Here is a 9019-nt window from a genome sequence, read left to right as displayed (position 1 = left end):
TCGTCCCCATTTCCCTGCTGATGAGCCCGAGACCTTCCGAAATAAAGGGACCACCAGGTTCACAGCGCCCTCGTAGGAGGCGCACTTCAGCCTGGCCCGCCAATGAACCCGAGCCAGAAAATCCCCGTCTGCAGGTGATTCTCTCCCAGGCCACGTGCCTGAAGCTGCCTCCTAAGAGCTGTTAATAAAGACAGTCGCCTATGTCTGTGAACAGTGCACAAACATTACATTTAGTGTCAAGTAGCCTCATGAGCTGGGTATTTCTCCCAACGAGGAACAAGACCGGAGAGATAACTTTCTGGTGGCCACCGGGCATTATAACTGCGGTGGGGAGAGGAACTTGGTGAGGCCAACCACAGGCCAACCCTTTGACCACTCACAAGTTCCCCTTTTTGTTATTTGGGACTAAAACATAAATTAAAATGTGACTTAGAAGTCAGTCTCACCAAATGGTCCAGGAGTTAGTCAAGAGGCAAGGAAAGGTTTCCTCAATGGCAGAGGCACAGGAGATTCTTTGGGTGGTGCTTTTGCCAGTTCTGATAGGTCACTGCGGGCAAATTTAGTTGGTGCCAAACTTGACCCAGAGCACTTCCTTCAGTATAGAGCCTGCCTAGGATATATCCTGGGCATCTGGTATCTAAATGTCTCTTCAGGGTTGCCTGGGTGGCTCATTCGGTTAAGCTTCCAACTTCTGCTCAGGCTCAGGTCATGATCTCACGGTTCATGGGTTCTAGCCCCTCATCAGGTTCTGTGCTGACACCTCCGAGCCTGGATCCTGCTTCAGATTCTGTCTCTCCATCTCTCTCTCTCTCTCCGCCCTTCCCCCCTCAAATACATAAACACTAAAAAATATTTTTTTCATAAAAATAAACGTTTCTGCAAAACCAGGATACCTTCAGCTGTGATGATATTTCCACAATTGAACTGATGTCCAGAGTTGCCTCTGGAGATTCTAATTAAAGAGGTTTGAATTGGGGACCAGGATTTTGTATTTTAACAAGGGCCCATGGGGATTCTTAGGGAGCAATCAAGTTATTTTGCAATGCTTAACTAGCATACTCCTGGGACTGAGTGTGTAGGAAACCCACAGCTAGCCACTGGGGCTCTGATTAGGGAGGAGGTTGGGGCCAGTTCTGGGGTCAGCACCCTGCTTTTCTTTGGAGGAGGTTGGGGCCAGTTCTGGGGTCAGCACCCTGCTTTTCTTTTAAATTTTTTTTTTCAACGTTTTTTATTTATTTTTGGGACAGAGAGAGACAGAGCATGAACGGGGGAGGGGCAGAGAGAGAGGGAGACACAGAATCGGAAACAGGCTCCAGGCTCCGAGCCATCAGCCCAGAGCCTGACGCGGGGCTCGAACTCACGGACCGCGAGATCGTGACCTGGCTGAAGTCGGACGCTTAACCGACTGCGCCACCCAGGCGCCCCAGCACCCTGCTTTTCTGACCTATGGAGACCCCCTGAGGAAGTTCATATTTTGAACTCTGGGATGGGGACCAAGGGGACACTTACTGGGTTATGGAGGACAAAAAGAACAGCATGGGCCCAGACATGGTGGAATAAGAAGACTCTGGTGTTTTCAAGCAGTTTGGCACAGAGCAAGATTAGGGTACTCATAGGAAGAGCCTGGAGAGATGAGAGATGAGAGGTGGGCATGATCAAGTGACAATATTCTACAACTTATTGGTGTGGCTGGCTTCTTGTCATTCAGATCTCAGTTTATATCACCTCTTAAGAGGTGATCATCCTTGACCCTCCAATGAAAGGTATCACTTGGGGACTCCCTATCACATCCCCCTAATTGAGTCATCTGCAAGTACTTATTACTGGCATTTTTCTTGGCCGTTAATTGTCTGTTTGCTCCCTCCCTGGCCTTGAGAACATAGACTTTGTTGTCTGCTGTATTCCTGGCACCTAAAGCATTGCCAGACACCGTAGAGGTGAAAATTATTTGCTAAGTGAATGAGTGAATGATTCAGGTAAAGGAAGTAATGGGACGATTCGGTGTTGTTTAGTGTTCAAGTGCCTTGCTTTGGAATCAGTCTGGGATAGAAAAATAGTAATGCTTAGTATTTATATAATGTTCCCCGAGCTCCAAACACTATTCCAGTTCTTTGCATATTGATTCATTTACTTTTACAAGAAAGGTATCTCTGTTTTACAGAACTAGGGCGTAGAGAGGTAAATTAACTTGTCCAGGGTCACACAGCTAGTAAGTAGAGCAGCTAGGACCCTACTCTGTCATCCCAGGTGCTTTATCTATGAAATGGGGATAATAATAGTACCAGCCTCTTGGGTCATAATGTGTATTAAGTGAGATGCTGCGTGTACTTTTCGAGAGCACATACTAAGCCCTCAGCCCTCAACTAATATTAGCTATTGTTATTATGGACAGATTTGGTGACCCAAATAGAGGAAGAGAGGATAATTTACCCATTATCTGTTGAGTGTGTGTGTGTGTAAGTGGAGTGATACAAACAGGGCCATAGGTTTTGGAGGAAGCTAATGAGTTCAGTGTGGGACATGTTGCGTGCATGAGGGATCCCCGTTGTTTCAGACAACTGGCTCTGCAGGAATGGTCACATAGCCACAGACACAGGTGGTATGAGGAACATGCCCAGAATAGCAGCTAGAACAAGGAGAGGAGAAGGCTGGGCATCCCAGGCCCGGTGATGAGAGACATCTCGGAGTGGGAGAAGGCCCAGAGGCAGAAGCAGAGCTAAGAGGGGAGTTTTAGAAGCCAAGGGATCAGCGGGTTTCAAGAAGAAAGAAAGAACAGTGCCCAGTGCCATAAAAGGGTCAAATGAGGTGAGGTCTGAAGGAGTCTGCTGGATTTGGGACTGAGAAATGATGGAGATCTTGGCAAGACTTGTTTCAGTGTGCTGGGGGAGAAGCCACACCACCCTGGACAGAGAACTGGCAGCGCTAAGTGCAGGGTGCCTGTGTAGGAAACACCCCCCGGGGGAGAGGAAGTGTTCCCTCTGCTGATGCTGCTGGAAGAGGAAAATGAACGTATCTGTACAGCCTGTGGGGAAGAGCCGGTAGAGGGAGAGATGATAGGTCAGGAAGGAAATGAGAGGACAAGATTCAGTGAGGAAGAATTCTTGAATAAAGGGGCTGGTCACCCCTTGATATAGACCAGTTTGAGAGTAAAGGTAAGAGCACCTATGTAGCTACCCAGTAAGTGTAAACCAAAATGTAGGCTGAGGGGCGGGGGCAGCAAGGCTTAACCGTCCGTCTGGTGCAGTGAGTGCCTCCTGAGTGCCCAGACAGTGCCTGGTGCATAAAAGGTGCTTAGTAAAGGGGAATCTGGGTGGCTCAGTCGGTTAAGCATCCTCCTTCCGGCTCAGGTCATAATCTTGCAGTTTGTGAGTTTGGGCCCCCTGTCGGGCTCTGTGCTGACAGCTCAGAGCCTGGAGCCTGCTTCCGATTCTGTGTCTCTCTTTCTCTCTGTCCCTCCCCTGCTCGCACTCTGTCTCTCTCTTTCTCAAAAATAAACAAATGCTAACAAAAATAATTAAAAAAAAAAAAAAGGTGCTTAGTAAATATCCACTCAATGAATGGAGTGTGGATGTGAGAATCATGGTAGCTCGTGTCTGTTGTCTTCTAAAGGAGAGGGAGGGGGTGGGATGGGAGTTTATAGAGCAGAGAGTAGTAGGAGAAAAGGAGCCACCCAGGTGCCCCAAAAATAAAATCTTTAAAAACAAAAGATATGCAAGGGAATGTAAATTGGTGCAGCCACTATGGAAAACAATATAGAGGCTTCTCAAAAAATTAAAAAGTAGAACTACTGGGGTGCCCGGGTGGCTCAGTTCAACGTCCGACTCTCGATTTTCACTCAGGTTGTGATCTCACAGTTTGTGAGATCAAGCCCTGCGTGGGCTCTACGCTGACAGTGTGGAGCCTGCCTGGGATTCTGTCTCCACGCCCCCTCTCAAAATAAATAAATAAACATTAAAAAAAAATAGAACCATCATATGATCTAGCAATCCCATTTCCGGGTATATTTCCAAAGGAAATGAAAACAGGATCTCAAAGAAATGTCTGCACACCCATGTTCATTGCAGCATTATTCACAATAGCCAAGATATGGAAACAACCGAAGTGTCTGTCAATGGATGAATGGATAAAGAAGATGCGAGATATATATATATATATATATATATATATATATATATATATATACACACACACACACACAATGGAATATTATTCAGCCATAGGAAACAAGGAAATCCTGCCATTTAGGACAACATGGATGGACCCCGAGGTCATTATGCTAAGTAAAGTAAACCAGACAAAAACAAATAATGCATGTTATCATTTGTATGTGGAATCTACAAAAAACAAACAAACAAAAACAAAAACAAAAAAACCCTCCTAGAAACAGAGTAGAAAAGTGGTTGCCAGGGGGTGGGGGTTTGAGGAAATAGGGAGAGGTTGGTAAAAGGGTGTACACTTTCAGCTAGAAGATGAAGGTCTGAGGATCTAATGTAAAACATAGTGACTATAGTTGGTAATACTGTATTGATAATATTGTACTGTATAACTGAAATTTGCTAAGAACAGAACTTTCATGTTCTCACCAAAACAGGAAAGACAAGTATGTGAGATGACGCATGTCGTCAATTAACCAATTGGGGGAATCCTTCACAACGTCTATGTACATGGAATCACCATAATGCATACACTTTAAATATCTTACAATTTTAAATGTCAACACTGAAATTAAAAAGAAACACAGAGCATCTGAAAATAAATTAAAAAATAAAAGGTGAGTAAACGCCATGTGAAATAAATTGCTTATAGCCAGAACGAGGCAGAGCAGACCATTGCTTTGAACACAGGATGATGCCCTTCAGGGTGGACCTCCCTAGCAAGGCCCAAATACATTGGACCTTGGATGAGGGGAAACTGTAGTCTGAACCTGCAACCTGAACCTGGTGGCAGATATGAAATATGAAATATTGCCTCTTCACTCTGACCTTCTGCCTCTGTGTTTTTCATCTATTAAATGAAGGCAGGGATTATTTTTCCCTTTTCCAAGGATACATCTAAGTATGTTTTTAATGTTTATTTATTTTTGAGAGTGAGAGAGCACGCGCGAGCATGAGCGGGGGTGCGGCAGAGAGGAAGTCACAGAATCTGAAGCAGGCTCCAGGTTCTGAGCTATTAGCACAGAGTCCGATGTGGGGCTCGAACTCACAAACCACGAAATGGTGACCTGAGCCTAAGTCGGACGCTTAACTGACTGAGTCACCCAGGCACCCCAATATGGCTAATTATTAAAAGTAAAGCAAAGGCAGCTCAGATCCACGTCCTTGGGGGTTCTAAATCTGAAATTCTGGAAAGGAAACCTTAGCTACCCAAATACCCAGAAACTTAAGTAAGGCTAACTCCAGTTTTATTCTCTTGCTGCTAGAATCCCAATGCTCCCTAACCTCTCCATCTATCCCTAACCTGACCACAGGACCTACCCAGAGTAGAGTAACCGCAGCACAGGAGTTTTGTTTCCAAATGCTGCCTTTTTTTTTTTTTTTTTCAGTTTTCTAAAAATGACTTCTTTATTTGTTGTATTGCAAAGCACACACATGGTATAAAGTTCAAAAAGATACACAGTAAATGGTCTCCTCCCTCCCTGTCCCCCGGCCACCCTGTTCCAACACAAGTGCCAGCAGTAGCCTCTTGCATATCCTTCCAGATTCGACCAATGCATTTACAAATAGACATGTATTTATTATATTTCACACAAATGCTATATGCATACTATACACTCATCTGAACTTGGCCTTCTTTTTTATTAACCAGCCCTCTCTTGTAACTCGCATCAGTGCACGCAGAGCGGCCTCATTCTTTTCAAGAGCTACAGAGTGTGGCTCCTGTGGGAGGATCCTTTATTTAACCAATTGTCCTTATTGCTGGACATTTGGGGTTGTTTGCTGTATGTTTCCACAACAAGGCCGCCACAGTAAATAAACTGTTTACATACTTTATTTTGCACATATACAGTTCGTATCTGTAGAATAATTAAATGTAGAACAGTGGGGTCAAAGAGGACAGCCTTTCACATTTTGGTAGGTGCTCTCCCAAGTGTGGCCTTCGGTTGGAGTTCTTGGAGGCAGCTCCAGCCAGGGGTGATCCCCCCTGTCTGGCTGGCTGGGGTTATCTGCTGCCCCCGGAGCTCCAGGGCTGAGACAGCACTGTACATTTTTGCAGAGGAGGGATGAGATGGGAGAGAGGTGTGAGGTCACCACTTCCGCCGGGGTATCACTCTAATTCTTTACCTTGAATTTTCTTTTTTTAAATATTTTCTTTTTTTAATGTTGATTTATTATTGAGGGGGAGTGGGATAGAGGATCCGAAGCTGGCTCCACGGTGAGAGCTCGCTCCAACAGAGAGCTGGATGCGGGGCTCGAACTCACAAACTTTGAGATCATGACCTAAGCAGAAGTTGGAACGCTTAACTGACTGAGACACCCAGGCACCCCTCCTTGAATTTTAATACTAGGCATCCGACCAACTTCTGACAACAGCCTAGGGCCTGGGGTACTGCCTTGAACAGCCAGTGGCCACCTCTTCTACCCACTGCCTGGCACAGCCCCGTTACCAACCCCCACTCCCACTGCACCTGTCTGCACTGAGGTGCCCACTCTGAGCATCCACGGGCACTTCTGCACCCCGAGGCCCAGTCGGCCACAGTGAGCCTCACATCAGCACAGGGGTCCCACAGCGCAGCGGAGGAAGTCTGTGCATCTTCAGAAGGAGAAACTCCAGTTCCCAGATGCGGCCTTCAGGAACCCAATGCCTCAGTCAGGCTCCAACCAGCAAAGAAAAATTGCCTCAGATATTTAAAACAGAGGGAGGGGTGTGTGTGTGTGTGTGGTGTGTTTTAAAACAGAGTTTAAAGCAGGGAACTGGTTGACTGAATTGCCGAGAAGGCAAATGGGGGTGTGAGGCACAAGCAGGAAACTGCTGCCACCCTCAGCCCAGGGGCCAGTGGACGGCTAGTCCACTGAAGGGAAGGCCAGTCCACTGAAGGGAAGGCCACGGTGGAGTGATCAGGGCAGATGCCCAAACCAGAGGGTCAGCGCTCTGAGTAGGGGGAAGGGAGGGAAGGGTGCAAGGCAGCAGAGGGCGCCCTACTGGCCTTGAGAGGAATTTGCAGCCTCAAGTCCAGGCCTCCAAGCTTGCTGTGAAGAGGTGAAGATGGGCAGAGCCAACTTCCCTTTACCAACCCAAACCCTGCTTCTGCCTTTTTCTGTTTCGTGGGGCCTTCAGATGCTGTCCAGAACTCTTCCTTCCTTGCTAGGCCTTGCATGGTGTTTAGGCCAGTGCCCCATGTGTGAGGCGACCTGTGCAAGGAAGCCACCTAGCCTTTGTCTTCCTCACAGCCCAGAGCCAGCCCTCAGCTCCCACCTCACCGGTGGCCAGCCCCGCCCCCAGGAGGGATCCTGTATGACAACCATCCTGTTCCCAGCAGGGCCCAGAAAGTCTTCCTGGAGCTCCCAGGGCTCATGGGCTCTCATTCCCACCTCCCTAGCACCTACCCATGCCTCTCTCCAGGGCCCCCCACCTCCCTCCTCTCACTCTGGACTGTTACCCTACCCTCCACTTCACAGAGAAAAACAGACCTCCCCAGGGCACTCCCACAGCCTGATTTACATCCAGCCAAGTCCTTAGCTCCCCTCCAAGGCTCCAGGGACCGGAATCTTTTCTAAAACAACATCCTTTCTCCCAAGTCCCTCCCCGCCTTCCTCCTGGGGGCCACTGCGGTGATCTCCTCAGCCACACCTTCCATTTCAACACCTCCTCTCCTCTGCACTGCTGTCCTTCACTGGAGCAAGCCTCTGGAATCATTGAGAAAAGATGCTGCCAGGCCCTTTCAGACTCCGCAGGGGCCTCCAGCCCCGTGCTCTGGGGGGACCCCACACACCCTCTTGCTTGCTAGCCCAAAGGACACTTTAGACCTTAACTTTCTGAACCTTTTTGTGGCTTCTTTCTCTTGCCCACAAGGTCTCCTGGCCTCCTGCCTCCATTCCATTCTCTCCCGGGATCACCTCCATGTCCGCATGTGTATAGCCCCCGCCTCCGGCCCCTCTGCTTGGGGCACCTTCTCTGGTGGCAGCAGCCGCCTCCCAGCGGAGGACTGTCACCCAACGTGTGCAAATGGGGGGAGGGTGCTCTTCAGAAGCAACTTCCTCCTGGGCTCCAGGCTCATTAACCCTTTGCCTGCCAGACATCTCCCTTTGGTGTCCTATAAATCTCAAAAAGCAGAGCACCACAAACTGAACTCAGCTTCTTCCTCCATGCTGAACTGCCATCTTTCAAACCTCAGTAAATGAAACACAGCCAGCAGCCCTCCTAACCCTCCCAGCCAAGAGCCAGATGTGTGGTAGATCCTACTCTCTCCCTCAGCTCCAGCAGCCAAGGCTTCCCAAGGCCTGGCCTCCCAGTGACTTAGGAATCGTCCATACCCTTCCCACAGCCTCTCTCTCTTCAAGTCTTTATCATTTCCTGCCTGGATTAACACCTCCCCGACACCAGTCTTGCCCTGTATCTTGATCTACCCATACAGTAGCCACCTTGGTTTTAAAAACAATTTTTTTCGGGGCACCTGGGTGGCTCAGTCGGTTAAGCGTCCAACTTCAGCTCAGGTCATGATCTCACGGTTTATGAATTCGAGCCCCGCATCAGGCTCTGTGCTGACAGCTCAGAGCCTGGAGCCTGCTTCAGATTCTGTGTCTCCTCTCTCTCTCTGCCCCTCCCCTGCTTGTGCTCTGTCTCTCAAAAATAAATAAACGTTAAAAAAATTTAAAAAAAATTTTTTTTCTAACGTTTATTTATTTTTGAGAGACAGAGAACATGCATATGCAAGCTGAGAAGGGGCAGAGAGAGAGTGAGAGAGAATCCTAAGCAGGCTCCACGCTGACAGTGCAGAGCCCAAGTGAGGCTCAATCTCACAAACCGTGAGCTTATGGCCTCAGCTGAAATCAAGAGTTGGACGCTTAACTTACTGAGCCAC

This window comes from Neofelis nebulosa, chromosome 2 (assembly GCF_028018385.1).
Source record: "Neofelis nebulosa isolate mNeoNeb1 chromosome 2, mNeoNeb1.pri, whole genome shotgun sequence".
NCBI classification, from domain to species: Eukaryota; Metazoa; Chordata; class Mammalia; order Carnivora; family Felidae; genus Neofelis; species Neofelis nebulosa.
The sequence above is the reverse complement of the archived record's forward strand: the minus strand, read 5'-3'. Positions refer to the sequence as shown.